Here is a 13880-nt window from a genome sequence, read left to right on the forward strand (position 1 = left end):
ATGGGGTCATATCTCGTCTTCTTACTTTTTGCTTTTGGAATGGGATGCTTACCTTTACACTAAATTTTCCGTCCAATAATTTAGCATTAGTGTGGCCTCCCATTTGAAATCATCAATTATTGACGGAGAGGAAGTTGTTCAAATCTTGCATGCCTCACCCCCTCATTAAGCTGGTTCATTTGGACCGTCGTAAATTCAACAACCACTAAAATTAAACCTTAATATAAGTATGTCAATCACTTGGATTTCTTGTTCTTAATTACCCCAACTTCTAACTTAGAGCATTAACATTAGTTTGAAAAATAAATTTTTCAAAAGCATGAACCGCCCAAATCCCAAACTCAACCACAGAAGGCGGCCAGTCTCCATCAGTCATCGTTTCAATGATGTGGCATCATCTTGCTAGAGTGCTTCAAGTTCTAGTTTTGTAATATTATTATTGGTTGATGCTAATTTTTTCTTTTAAAATCTAATACCAACGTTAGAAAATTAATGTGTACTTCTTTAATAACGAATAAATATTCAAATTACAATTAGAGTTAAAATAAATGAAAATGTCAAAATTAATATTTTAATAGAATAGTGATATATTTGGAGAGTCTGTTATTTAGTGTTGTTAAAAAGTGGCTAGCTAAATTTAGAAAAGTGAATTTTCTAGCTAAATTTTGGTCAAACTTTGTTGAGTGCTAATCCTCTAATGTCCTTCTATGATAACAAGATTAGGATTTGTTAGAAGCTTGTATTTAAAAAAAAAAAAAAAAGGTAATCCCACTCCATTTTTATTAATCAGTCCTTTTTTTGTGGAGGAAATATTTTTAACCAAAAAATAGATTGAGATCGAGTTATAATGATGTGGGTTGTATGGTTTACAATTTAAGAATATAATAATTTTTTATAAAAATTGGATTTCCATCTTAAAGACACCAGTTTAGAGAAAAATATTTAATATATACATCAATTTTGTGGTTTTTTTTTTAATTAAGAGCCGGAAGCTCCAAGGAGTGGCCCCGTCCCAATTATATTAATAATCATCACTTGTGGCGAAGGAAAACTACGATTTACAAGCCAAGCATCTGGGGGTGTACAAAAAAGACCACCCAAATACAAACCAACCAAGCACAAAAACTCCATCCATTAAAAGAACAAGACAAGCCTAAGAGCCAAAAAAACCGAGACCAAAAAATTTCAAGAGAAATGAATGTTAGCCAAACCCACCCAGTCCAGCCTATACAACCCTCTGGCCTCACGGCCTAACTGAGGCGTCTCTCTAACCATATTGTTCATCTTGCAAGCTCCCTCACGAGCAAGGCAGTCTGCAACTTGATTACTTTTTCTAAAACAATGACTAATATTGTAATCAAAGTCCTCAAGTAAAATCATCAACTTGTCTCAAAAATCCCAAAGGTACCAAACTGTACAAGCTTTAGCCAGTATCCAATTAACCACCACCAAATAATCACATTCAATATCAATAAAAAATAAACCCAACTCCTTGCACCTAATAATGCCCTCCAATACCGCATGAAGCTCCGCTTCATTGTTAGAAAAAACACCAAATGACTTAGAATAAGCAAAAATCAGTTTACCACTCGATGAATGGTCTGAGGTCTTCTATTCAAAAACCGAGCAGTAGCATCTCCAAACTTAGATACGAAACCATTATTAGCAAGCACCCTATCAAGTTTAGCCCAACTTCGAACCAGACCATGTTGTCCATTGCACCAAGAAAGTTGTTTCCCCTTCATTCTCCAATCAATTAAACCACAAGAATGAATACAATTATTAAACTCCTCCATAGAGGATCTCAATCTCAGATTACCCTTAACCTTTTCCTCATTCAATCGGATGATGTTAAAGTCACCCATCACGACCCATGGGATGCCTGCACAAGACACGCCACACAGATGGTTCCATAGCTCCCTTCTTTCCATCTGAGCACACTTTGCATAGACGAAGGAAGCAAGGATGGACCCATTTGAATCAGAATACAGGGTCGTGACACACTGATTCGAAACACCCACAACCTCCATATCAATCCCATCTTTCTAGCAAACCCAAACATTTCCTCCCAGATCAGCATTAGAATAAACGAAAGGAAACTCAAGAGATAATGCCCATCTCTGCAAATTATCTGTAGCCTGGAATAATTCAGAAATAACCAAAATCGAAATACAATATTTTCGCACTAACTTCCTTAGCCTCCTTTTGGAGGTCCCTAGGCCATGGACATTCCAAACCAAGAAGTTGTTAATCATAAATTTATTTTTGGGGAAGGGCTTTCGCCCTTTGGGACCTTCGAACCATACCTTCTCTTAGTTTTTTGGCTCCCTGTACATCCAAGCAAGTACCAGAATCAGAATCAAAGTCTTTTCCTTTATCCAACTCCATGTTATCGGTGCTGTTCAACAAGACCTCAAATCTGTTTCCAACCGATAGGGCCCTAGGTGCACCCTCTAACGATGTAAATTCAAACAACATAGGACACTTTAGAGCGCCATCCCCATCTGCACTCCAAACTGGTTCCCTCACCTCCCCATCTTCAATTTCAGTCACAACGTATTGCCCACCACAATCCCCCGAATCCTCTCCACCTTTTGCACCAGTGGAAGCATCTGAGACAGCAACCATTTTCTACTTACCATTGTCACAGACCACACCCCCATCCGACTCCACCACAACAGGACACTCTAGATCAACATCATCCACAATCAGAATCTTCTTCCTCCCGACCTCCTTCCAAGCCTTGTCCTGCCTCATTCTCTTCACCACACGCTCACCCCTGATGACTTTTCGGATCCCTCTCTCCCCTGCACAACACACCACTTCTATATGACCCTGCCGAGAACACTTCTTGCAGTAAAAACCAGGCTTCTCGTAGACAACCTCTTGCCAACAATGGTGCTAACTGACCACCAAGGGAAACCCCTTAACAGGCACCTCCTTTAAATCAGTCTCAACGCAGAGTCGAGCCCCCGTGGCCCTGGTGAGGTATAAAGTAGCGTTATCAGTGCCCAAATATCTCCCATATCTAGAAGCAAAGCTTTGGAGGCATTCCACCCGATAGAGATGGAGTGGAAGACCCAACATGAAAATCCATTGTGGCGCAACAGATGGTTCCGTAGCAGTGTCAAAATCCACCGTCCAATTGAACAATCGAAAGGAGCAACCCGCCACAACTCTCCCTTCTCTCTCCCACGTGTGAAGGTAGTCCTTCTCATTAGCAAGATGCAACAAGACATGGTGGTCATCCATGAAGCTCACCATAGGAACCTCTGAGAAACCCCAATTTTTAATAATTTGCAACCTCAATACGTCAATAGATGGTCGGCTCGAAGCAAATTTCAAGACCAACGTAAACTTCAGGTCGTCCACAACTCTTTCCATTTCGGCATCTGTGAATACAAAACCCAACTCACCTTGAATTAGCTTCGGTTTACGCAGCAGCAACCTATACTTAGGCTGGGGCAGGGGACGCTTTAGAGCTTCCACAAAGGACCTTCTATCCAACCCACACACCCCCTCCACCGTACGAACCAAAGCACCCCCATCTTTTCCACCCGACTGACCCCCAGCAGAAAACATCCCACCGGCTACAGGGTCACCGGAGGGCCTCTCGTATAGGAAGGGCCAAGAATCAAGCCCTTTCAAGAAACACTAGCTCTAGAGAAATGACGTACCTTAGCACACGAGGTCTCTGATTTGATCTGTCTAAGAGCCCCCACAAGACTCGGTCAAGGCTTAGTTAGGGGAGCAGATCCCAACGGCGTTACAGATCTTCTCAGTGAGTCTGTCCTCACGAGGCTGTGGCGACCCTCCGTCAACAACAAAGGCCGCCTCCCAAAGACAGACGATCTTGGAGCAGATTGGATCCTAAGATGCCGGAAGACCCTCGGTGCAGTCGCCTGAGCCCGACGAAGAAGTCTATGCCTACAGTGAGCAGCCACTTGCCGGACTAAGTCGGCGATGGGGACTCTCTCCTCACGAGTTTACTTCTTTTGCCGCTTTGCTATTCTGCATCTTGATTTTGGGCTCAGTTTGATATGTCAATTTTGTGGTTATTTGCTTGAATCAGAGTTCATATGTATGTATGTATGTATGTATGTTTGTATGTATATAATTATCTAAAATTTAATTCACAGCTAACAATTCAATGCCATTTTTGTAATGTTATTTATAACATTTACTGCATTTTTAAACTGAAATGGCACTCTTAACGTTTGACTAGATATTTTGGGATAAAAAAATAGAGTAATGCTATATATAATCGTGGGGTGTGCAAGCGTCGTGTAATCGCTTTGAAAAATAGTGGGGTCTACTATTAAAAAAATTAATTTTTTCATATGGGTCGAGTCCCGTATTTATTTTTTTTAAATGATTGCGTGGTACTTGTACACTCACGACTGCAACTATTATTTCTCAAAAAAATATAGTTCTCATTATTCTTTTTATCATGATACTTAAATCATCATCAGACGTGGCATTAAATATTTAATAAATAAATAAAACATTGTAAATAGTTTTCCACCATTTAATTTAATATCAGATTATAATAATTTAAAGAATAATTATAGTAAACAATTTTATTCATTTTCTTCCGCAGCCCTTTTCAACTGTATTTTGATGTGTTGCTTTGTTTGATATTAGTGTAAAGGATGCGGTGCAGTTAAACTTATGTTTATGATTCAATTCGGTTACTTTCAATGGGCAAAGAGTGCAAATTGTAGCTGAGAGACAATAAACGTTAGAGACTAGAGAAAAAGGCTGATTACTGTCGTGTTTATCTGTTGAGAAACAAGAAAGTTTGAGAAAAATCGAAACTGTCATGCTTATCTACTCGAAACATTGAAGTAATTTATCTTCATTTTTCACTGATAAGATTTTGTGCAAAACCGAAGACTGACATGTAAAGGGAGTTCATATGATATGTGAAAATTGTGAGTTTATCCGGCTTGCCTAAACCGTCGGTAGCGAAGGGGAAGGGTCGGTCTGTCATTCTGTCCTGAGAGTTTAGTAAGGACTTTCAGCTTATCGTTAGATACTTTTTGAGTCCCTATATATATATATATATATATATATATTTTATAAAGAGTCGGGGCCACTTGTCTGGGTGACCTCTTCCCAGTTTTATAAATGAAACCTCACTTCAGGCGGAGGGAAACCATTGATACAACTTAGTACTTAGTGTTTACAACAATCCAACCCAAGCAAATCAACTATTGACTCTACTAGGAAAAAAAAAAACTTAAAGCCAGAACCAAACAACATTGTTCACAAATAAAAGTAAAAGAAAAAAAACTAGGAACCTGAGACACCCCAGAGTCAACGCCGAATCTGAGGCAAACCCAACCTATCAGTATGCAGTACACCTCTCAATAAATGGGGTATCAAGTCCCAGGAATCCCAAATATTATTGACTCCCTGAGATCCCAAACGAGCCAACAAATCAGCAGCTGAGTTACGACGAACACGATCATCCACACTTAAAGCGTTGTTGGCACTTCTCCACATAGTTACAACAATATTTTTAGGGAGGCTTGGATGCCAAATCCATTGGGCCCAATTAAACTTAGGAGATTTTATTCTCACCACCTTCCATGCACTTTTTGTTGTAAAAATCCCATCTTCCTTAGCCATCCACACTAGCAGGTCCTCACCCTCTTTTTGGTGACTCAAGAAATGAAAGATTTCCCCAGCTTTTTGAACTCCAACCAGACTTATCAGAAGCTCCATGTTCCAGACCCCATTCAGCTTACACTCTTTTACCTTCAGGCCTGGACACCTAGAGATTGGCAACCTCTCCCCAAGTGTCTCTACTCCCATCCACTTATCAAACCAAAAAGAGATCGAACCCTTTCTCAGTCTCCACTTTGAATTTTCTAAAATGAATGGAATGCTCCTTATCACCAACTTCCAGAACCGACTTCCTTTGTTCGGATTTAGTAAGGATACATGATCATTTTTCACATATTTTGCCTTAAAAAAAATGGCCCATAGAGGTTTTCCTGTTAATAATCTCCATGCAAATTTCATATGTAGTGCCTTCTGAGTTTCATGTAAATCCCGAACCCCAATACCACCTTCCCCTTCCGGTTTACACATTTTTTCCCAAGATTTCCAATGCTTTTTGGGCTTCCCATCCTTATATCCCCAGAAAAAATCAGAAAAACATTTAGTGATGTTGGATAGGACAGACTTAGGAACTTGCAAGACAGATAGAAGATGTACCAGGATACTACTAAGTACATGCCGGATAAGCAACAATCTTGCTCCACTAGACAACAATCTAGCCGACTATCCTCCAACTTTCTCTCAAATCTTCCCAACCAAATCTTCCAAGTGAATAGCCTTTAGTCTACCAGTAATTATAGGAACCCCCAGATACTTGAAGGGCAGAGTACCCTTTGAGAAACCCATGGAATCCAAAAGAGTCCTACGCCTTGAAAAGGAAATGTAGTTAGCAAAGATTATTGCAGATTTTTCTTTATTCACCCTCTGGCCAGACCAAGCTTCATACACTGCCAATACCTCAGAAATAGACCGAAGGGATCTTTTACTACCATTCGAGAATATCACAATATCATCCGCGTACAATAGATGAGAGATTATAGGAGCCTCCCTTACATGGGAGAACGGTTTAATTTTGCCTTCTTGAAACTTCTTCTTAAGTAACCTTGATAGAATTTCCTCCGCAATAATAAAGAGATAGGGGGAGATAGGGTCACCCTGTCTCAGCCCATAGGCCCCTTGAAAGAAGCCTTTTGGAGTACCATTCATAACCACTGAAAACCAAGGGGAGGATATGCACTGCCAAACAAGGCTGCATACCTGTTCAGAAAACCCAAAAGCTGCCAAGACCTGAATGAGGAAATTCCAGTCTACAGTATCATACGCCTTAGCCATGTCAATTTTCAGAACAACATTCCCACCTCTTACTTTTTTATTAATGGACTGAACCATCTCTTGCGTTAAGCTAATATTATAAAAAATGCTTCTTCTTGGAATAAAAGCTCCTTGTTCTTGGGAGACAATCCGAGGTAACAAAGGGGCCAATCGGCCCACTAAGAGCTTTGAACAAATTTTATAAAAAACTGAACAAAGACTTATGGGACGGAATTTATCAAATCCTTTCGGATTTTCAATTTCGGAATCAACACCAAATGAGAAGATGAGAACATTTTGGGGAGTGGAGTACCTCTAAAGAAGTCGTGGACAGCAGAGACAACATCTTCAGCAACAATCTCCCAACAGGTTTTATAGAATCCTAACCAAAACCATCTGGCCCCGGACTACTATCAATGGGGATGGAGAAAACAGCAGCTTTAATATCTTGAATTGAAGGAAGCTCCAGAATACACTGATTATCCAATGAACTCACCACGGGGTCAACTAGACTAGACAAATCAGGGACGGCCCGAGACTGGGAGTCTGTCAAAAAACTCTGACAGAAATCAACAGCACCCAAATGGACCTCTTCTGGGGACTTCAACCACCTATTCTCACTTATTTTCATCTCCCTCACCACCCTATGAGATTTGGAAGACAAAGCACGGAAGAAATGAGAATTACCTTTCCCCTTATCAAGCCATCTTTGCTTAGCTTGTTGGGCAAGACGAGTCTCTTCCCTACTCATCCACGTATGCAACTCAGCCTTCGAGGCCAATAAATCCATTTCAACATCTTCAGAGAACCCTAGCTGAAGTTGTTCTTCCAACTTAGAGATCCTTTCCTCAAGGCGTTGAATATGAGAACTTGTCCAACCGAACACCTCTTTATTCCATCTCCTCAGCACCCATTTTAAAGCCTTTAATTTTTAGCCAGTTTAACCATACCATGTTCAACCTGTTCCTTATCCCAAGCAACGCACACACAGTCATGGAAAAGCTCATGAGAGGTCCACATATACTGGAATTTGAAAGGAAATGACCCATACGGTAGGTTACTTTGCTCCATGGTCACCACTAGCGGTGAGTGATTTGAGCTTTGTCTCGACAAGTAGTTCATTAGCACACCCGAAAATTCAAGCATCAGAGTCAAGTTTATCAAAGATTGATCCAGTCTTGCCCAACTACGAGCTCTTCCTTGCTGTCCATTACACCACGACATCATATTTCCTTCAAAGTTTGCTTCAAACATCTCCACCGCATCAATAAAATCATTAAATTCTCTCATAGCAATGGCTGGTCTAGGTCTTCCTCCAATCCTCTCATCATCGTTTCGGATAATGTTAAAATCACCCATGATGATCCAAGGAGTGTTACCAGTGCTCAAACTACTCAAATCCTCCCAAAGCCTTCTGCGATCCAGGTACGAACATTTAGCATAAACAACAGTGATAAGAATTTGTTTATCCTTTTCTTCAACCAAAAGATAAATACTTTGACCCTTTCTGGACTTTACAGTAACATTCACATTAGAGTTCCACAACACCCATAGCTTACCTCCAGCACCCTCATTAGAAATACATCCCCCAAAGTTCATTCTGTTCTGAAGCCGAGACATACAATGCTCACCAACAAAAGGTTCCGCAATTGCTACCACATTCACTTTATACTTTCTAACCATTTTTAACAACTGCTCTTTAGAGGTACCGAGGCCCCTTAAATTCCAATATAGAAAAGGATTCATAAATCTAATTTTGATGGTCTACTCTTGACCCTAATAGAATTCCTCTTTTTAGAAACTAAGTCTCCTTCACTACTTTCTCTAGGCCTCTCAGTGTCTGAGTTAATTTCCCGGGTTTTCTGAAGATGCACTAAATCATACCCACATTCGGAGTTAGAGAGGGATTTTGATGCCACCTCAGGCGACAAACCTCCCACCTGGTTAGCTGCATGTACTTCCAAATCTTCACCATCCACATCCTGCGACTCTCCCACCTCTCGGATCCGAGAAGCCTGAATGTCATCCAAAGTCATTGGCACGGTAGATACAAGCTCATCCTGTATCAAAATAGGGCAAGCCGCCTCCGCCCCTAGACAATTCTTTTCTACATGATTATCTCCACCCGGCGGAATGGCCTAAACCATCTCAAAGTCCTTTTCTATTTCTTCTAATTCCCCCTCTTCTAAGTCTTTTAACAAAAACGGGTCACCCTTTTTCACACCTTCCTGATCCAAACCTAAATTATTTCCTAGCAACTCTAAATCCTACTGAACAACATCATTGCCCTTAAGCCCAGAGGACTCTCCTGGCTCATGGCTTGTAATAGCCACATTATGTGTCTCCAACTCAGTGTTCATCTTTAGATTCCGCACACCCTCTACCTGCACTGATATCTCAATGTTATTAGGCTCCCCTTCCTTTGGGTTTTCCGTCTTCCTGTGTCGACCAGATCTCAACTTTCCCACTTCACCATTTCTAGAATTCTTCTATACCTTTTTGCATGTATTGAAATTATGCCCCTGCATCTTGCACATACAACAGTAAGCAGAAAGAGTCTCGTAAACCACAGGCTGATAACGACTTGAAGGGGCTCGAGGAATCCCAATCCAAAACCCATCAATCGATTTCTTTGCTGCATCCATCTCAACACAAAATCTTGCTCTATCTGTTCGAGTGGCACATCTTGTGCTATTATCGCTTAATTAAATAAGTTCCAATCAGCAGGGCTAGGTTCTGGAGGTAAGATTCGTGGTAGAAATTGGGCGGTAAACCAGGTAAAACCACCCACACAGGAACCAAAGATGGTTCCTTATCCTCTAAAAAATCAGTCGACCATTTAAAAACATGATAAGGACTACCTTCGATATCCTAGGCCTCATGAGCATAGGATTTATGGTAGTCAGCTTCTTTAGCAAATCTTAGAAAAACATGGCGCGGGGTTCTCATACTCGAAACAACAGGTTGGGCACTAAGCCCCCACCGAGTGCGAATGAAAGCACGAATTACATCTAAAGAAGGACGCTGTCGAAGAAATTTCAAGACCAAGGAATACCTGAAAGGCTGCGCCGAACGCTCCAGTTCCTCCTGCGAAAACCATATGTACGTTTTCCCTTCCAATGTTTTTGGGGCACGCATCGGGACCACCACTTCAGGTAGCGGGAGTGGTGTCTGCGAGGCCATCTCCACGAAGGATCGTGACCTAGAGTTTGCCGGCGGGCCCTTGGGGGCACTGGTGGCTGCCATTTTCCTCAGGGGTGACCAACTCTAGCAGAGAGAGTTTTTTCGCCTCAGGGGTAATTTTGCTTCAACAACCACAAAAGTTCCTCCTCAACAACTTAATGAAGGTAGAAGTCAAGTTTGTTTTGTAGCATCCGTCTTTCTGATGATGATCACTTTGGTTATCCATTTTGACATTTCAGTACGTAGGATGTTTTCCGCGGTTCCTTTTTTTCCCTCTATATATATTTGATCGACCTCAGAGTTCATATAATCACTCGTTCTGTAACGCCCCGACCCCAAGGGTCCGGAGAGTTAACTCATAAAACCTAATAATCAACTCTAACAAGGCTAGAGTACTTCCAAATTCAAGAATATATCCATTTTTTCAAACCTCAAATCGAACGTAAATACTTCAATTAAATAAATCAAATAAACTCATTTATCCAATATTCAATCCAACAACCCAAATAAAATCAACTCTTTCTTCATGTCTCAAATAACAACTAGAAATTATAAACATTAACATTGTCTCCATAAACTGTCTAAATCCATCGAAGCAAACTTAAGAAAGATAATTAACCTCAAACACCAACACTAATATCATGAGATACCCAACAACAAATCAATGCAAATCTTCTCCATAGATTCTAATACTGATCTTCAGCTGAACCATCGATGTCATCTGAAATATTATGAAGATTAACGGGGTGAGTTATCAACAACTCAGTAAGCAGAGAGCATATACTAGCATGTAAACATGAGCATTTATAACATTTGATAAGCCGAACAAAACATTTACTTTCAGAATGCAAAAAAAAAAACAAAACTTGTACAAAAACTTTAGAGCGAAATTTTCAGAAAAATAAACTTATTCCAAAAAGAACATCCGTTGGCATTTCTAAACTGAAACATTATAATCTTATCATCTTTTAATATCACATCGGGACAATACCATGTTTAACCCCCGTGGTAGGGTTATAAACCACCATTATACCCGTGGCTGGGCCATATTCCATGTTTCACTCCCATGGTAAGGTTATAAACCACCATTATACCCGTGGCTGGGCCATTTTCCATATTTCACCCCGTGGTAGAGTTATAAACCACCATTATACCCGTGGCTGGGCCATTTTCCATGTTTCACCCCCGTGGTAGAGTTATAAACCACCATTATACCCGTGGCTGGGCCATTTTCCATGTTTCACCCCCGTGGTAGGGTTATAAACCACCATTATACCCGTGGCTGGGCCGTATACCATGTTTCACCCCCGTGGTAGGGTTATAAACCACCATTATACCCGTGGCTGGGCCTTAACAGAAACAGAACGGATTTCATCGAAAATTCGATTACAATCATATACAGAATCAGAACTTCATGCCAATGTTTTCAGATGACACATTACATCAAAACAAAACACTGAAAAGCTTCAGATCATTTCACATGTTCGAGATAAACATAAACAAAACATTCTCATTTGTTCATAACAAAACTTTTAGAATTCCTTATTCGTTCTTTTACATAGTTCAGAAATAAAGTGCACAAAACTAGCTCATGTCTACACCAGTCATGACAAAAAAAAAAACACATTCTCTTATGTAGAATTTATGCATATGCAGAATAAACATCTGAGGTTGTTTTCAGATCATCACTTTTAAAAAATAAACACATTTATTCTCAAAGTCAACCTCATTTTATTTGTTTTATGCAAAACTAGTATATGAACCCCGCTTACCTGACTTCTTCGTATTATCAACACCTTGAGCCGAAACTCTAATAGTAACACCACCTAAACAAAAAAAAAAATATATCCAACATTTAATAACCAATCTAGTAGGCTGCTATTTACTGAGTAATAAATCAAAACAGTCCCTTCACAGCTCCATGACTATCTAACAATTAAACCCGAACAACTCTCTCTTCAAGTCATTCGTCAAGTCATTAGCATTTAAAACCCAAAACAGCCACCACTTTCTATTAACACCAACCAACTATAATTATTTCCAAAACCAACAACAGTAACTCCAATAATTAAAACATAACCCAACCCAAACTTCACTTCCAACCTTCGAATAAAACAATTTCAGTGCACGCATCAATACTCTAATCATTCAACAATTCAAAACTTGCACGAAAATTCAATACAACCAGTTCCAAAACATCCATTATTTACCCAAAGAGTCTGAAATAATAAATCAAAACAGTCTCACTAATCATCCCGAAACTATACTCCTCAACATCCATAATTCCAACACACTCCACTGCTCCACAAATAATACAATCAACCCAAAAAAATAAACTTCACAAAACCTTTACTGAAAGGAACTAGTGGTCTACGCAACGGAAAAAAAAAAAATTAAGACTAAGTGTGATGCACGGCCAAACAAGCAGCGTGCGTGTGTGCGGTCAAAACAGAGCAAAATCGAAATTAGTAAGGAGACCCATACGAGTAAAACCGGAAGTAGAAGGAAGGCGAAGAAGTAAAATAAAATAAAACAAGAAAGAGGAGTTACCAATCTCTGTTCAAGAAGTCGAACAAATCTGCAGTGGAAAAACAATTTGTTGTTTCAAAACCTTGAGTTGAGCGCACGGTGAAGAGATGAAGAAGAAAAAAAACAATGAGAGAACCCGATTGAGAAATCTGTAAAAGTGAGTGAAACCGAACCTTGAGTGTGAAAGGAGATGAAAATCAACTGCTGGAGTCGTGGGTTGGTGCGCACGGGTGAGTGAGATACGAAAATGAAATGTAGAGGCTGTAACCGCGAAGACGAAGAACAGTGCGGCGTGAAAGGAACTAGTGGTCTACGCAACGAAAAAAAAAAATTAAGACTAAGTGTGATGCACGGCCAAACAAGCAGCGTGCGTGTGTGCGGTCAAAACAGAGCAAAATCGAAATTAGTAAGGAGACCCATACGAGTAAAACCGGAAGAAGAAGGAAGGCGAAGAAGTAAAATAAAATAAAACAAGAAAGAGGAGTTACCAATCTCTGTTCAAGAAGTCGAACAAATCTGCAGTGGAAAAACAATTTGTTGTTTCAAAACCTTGAGTTGAGCGCACGGTGAAGAGATGAAGAAGAAAAAAAACAATGAGAGAACCCGATTGAGAAATCTGTAAAAGTGAGTGAAACCGAACCTTGAGTGTGAAAGGAGATGAAAATCAACTGCTGGAGTCGTGGGTTGGTGCGCACGGGTGAGTGAGATACGAAAATGAAATGTAGAGGCTGTAACCGCGAAGACGAAGAACAGTGCGGCGTGAAAGGAACTAGTGGTCTACGCAACGAAAAAAAAAATTAAGACTAAGTGTGATGCACGGCCAAACAAGCAGCGTGCGTGTGTGCGGTCAAAACAGAGCAAAATCGAAATTAGTAAGGAGACCCATACGAGTAAAACCGGAAGAAGAAGGAAGGCGAAGAAGTAAAATAAAATAAAACAAGAAAGAGGAGTTACCAATCTCTGTTCAAGAAGTCGAACAAATCTGCAGTGGAAAAACAATTTGTTGTTTCAAAACCTTGAGTTGAGCGCACGGTGAAGAGATGAAGAAGAAAAAAAACAATGAGAGAACCCGATTGAGAAATCTGTAAAAGTGAGTGAAACCGAACCTTGAGTGTGAAAGGAGATGAAAATCAACTGCTGGAGTCGTGGGTTGGTGCGCACGGGTGAGTGAGATACGAAAATGAAATGTAGAGGCTGTAACCGCGAAGACGAAGAACAGTGCGGCGTGAAAGGAACTAGTGGTCTACGCAACGAAAAAAAAAAATTAAGACTAAGTGTGATGCACGGCC

The 13880-nt window shown here is 40.3% G+C and overlaps 1 long non-coding RNA gene across 1 annotated transcript in view; it reads left to right on the plus strand.

Annotated features, from left to right (window-relative positions):
• Window positions 1-489: 489 nt before the first annotated feature.
• The window catches only part of LOC121268862, a 29544-nt gene continuing 16153 nt past the window's right edge, over window positions 490-13880 (plus strand). Inside the window, exons 1-2 of the long non-coding RNA XR_005941270.1 lie at window positions 490-678; window positions 9607-9612. This is a non-coding gene — a long non-coding RNA (uncharacterized LOC121268862). The remainder of the gene's footprint in view (window positions 679-9606; window positions 9613-13880) is intronic.

The sequence above is a fragment of the Juglans microcarpa x Juglans regia genome, chromosome 1D, assembly GCF_004785595.1.
Source record: "Juglans microcarpa x Juglans regia isolate MS1-56 chromosome 1D, Jm3101_v1.0, whole genome shotgun sequence".
Classification (NCBI taxonomy): domain Eukaryota; kingdom Viridiplantae; phylum Streptophyta; class Magnoliopsida; order Fagales; family Juglandaceae; genus Juglans; species Juglans microcarpa x Juglans regia.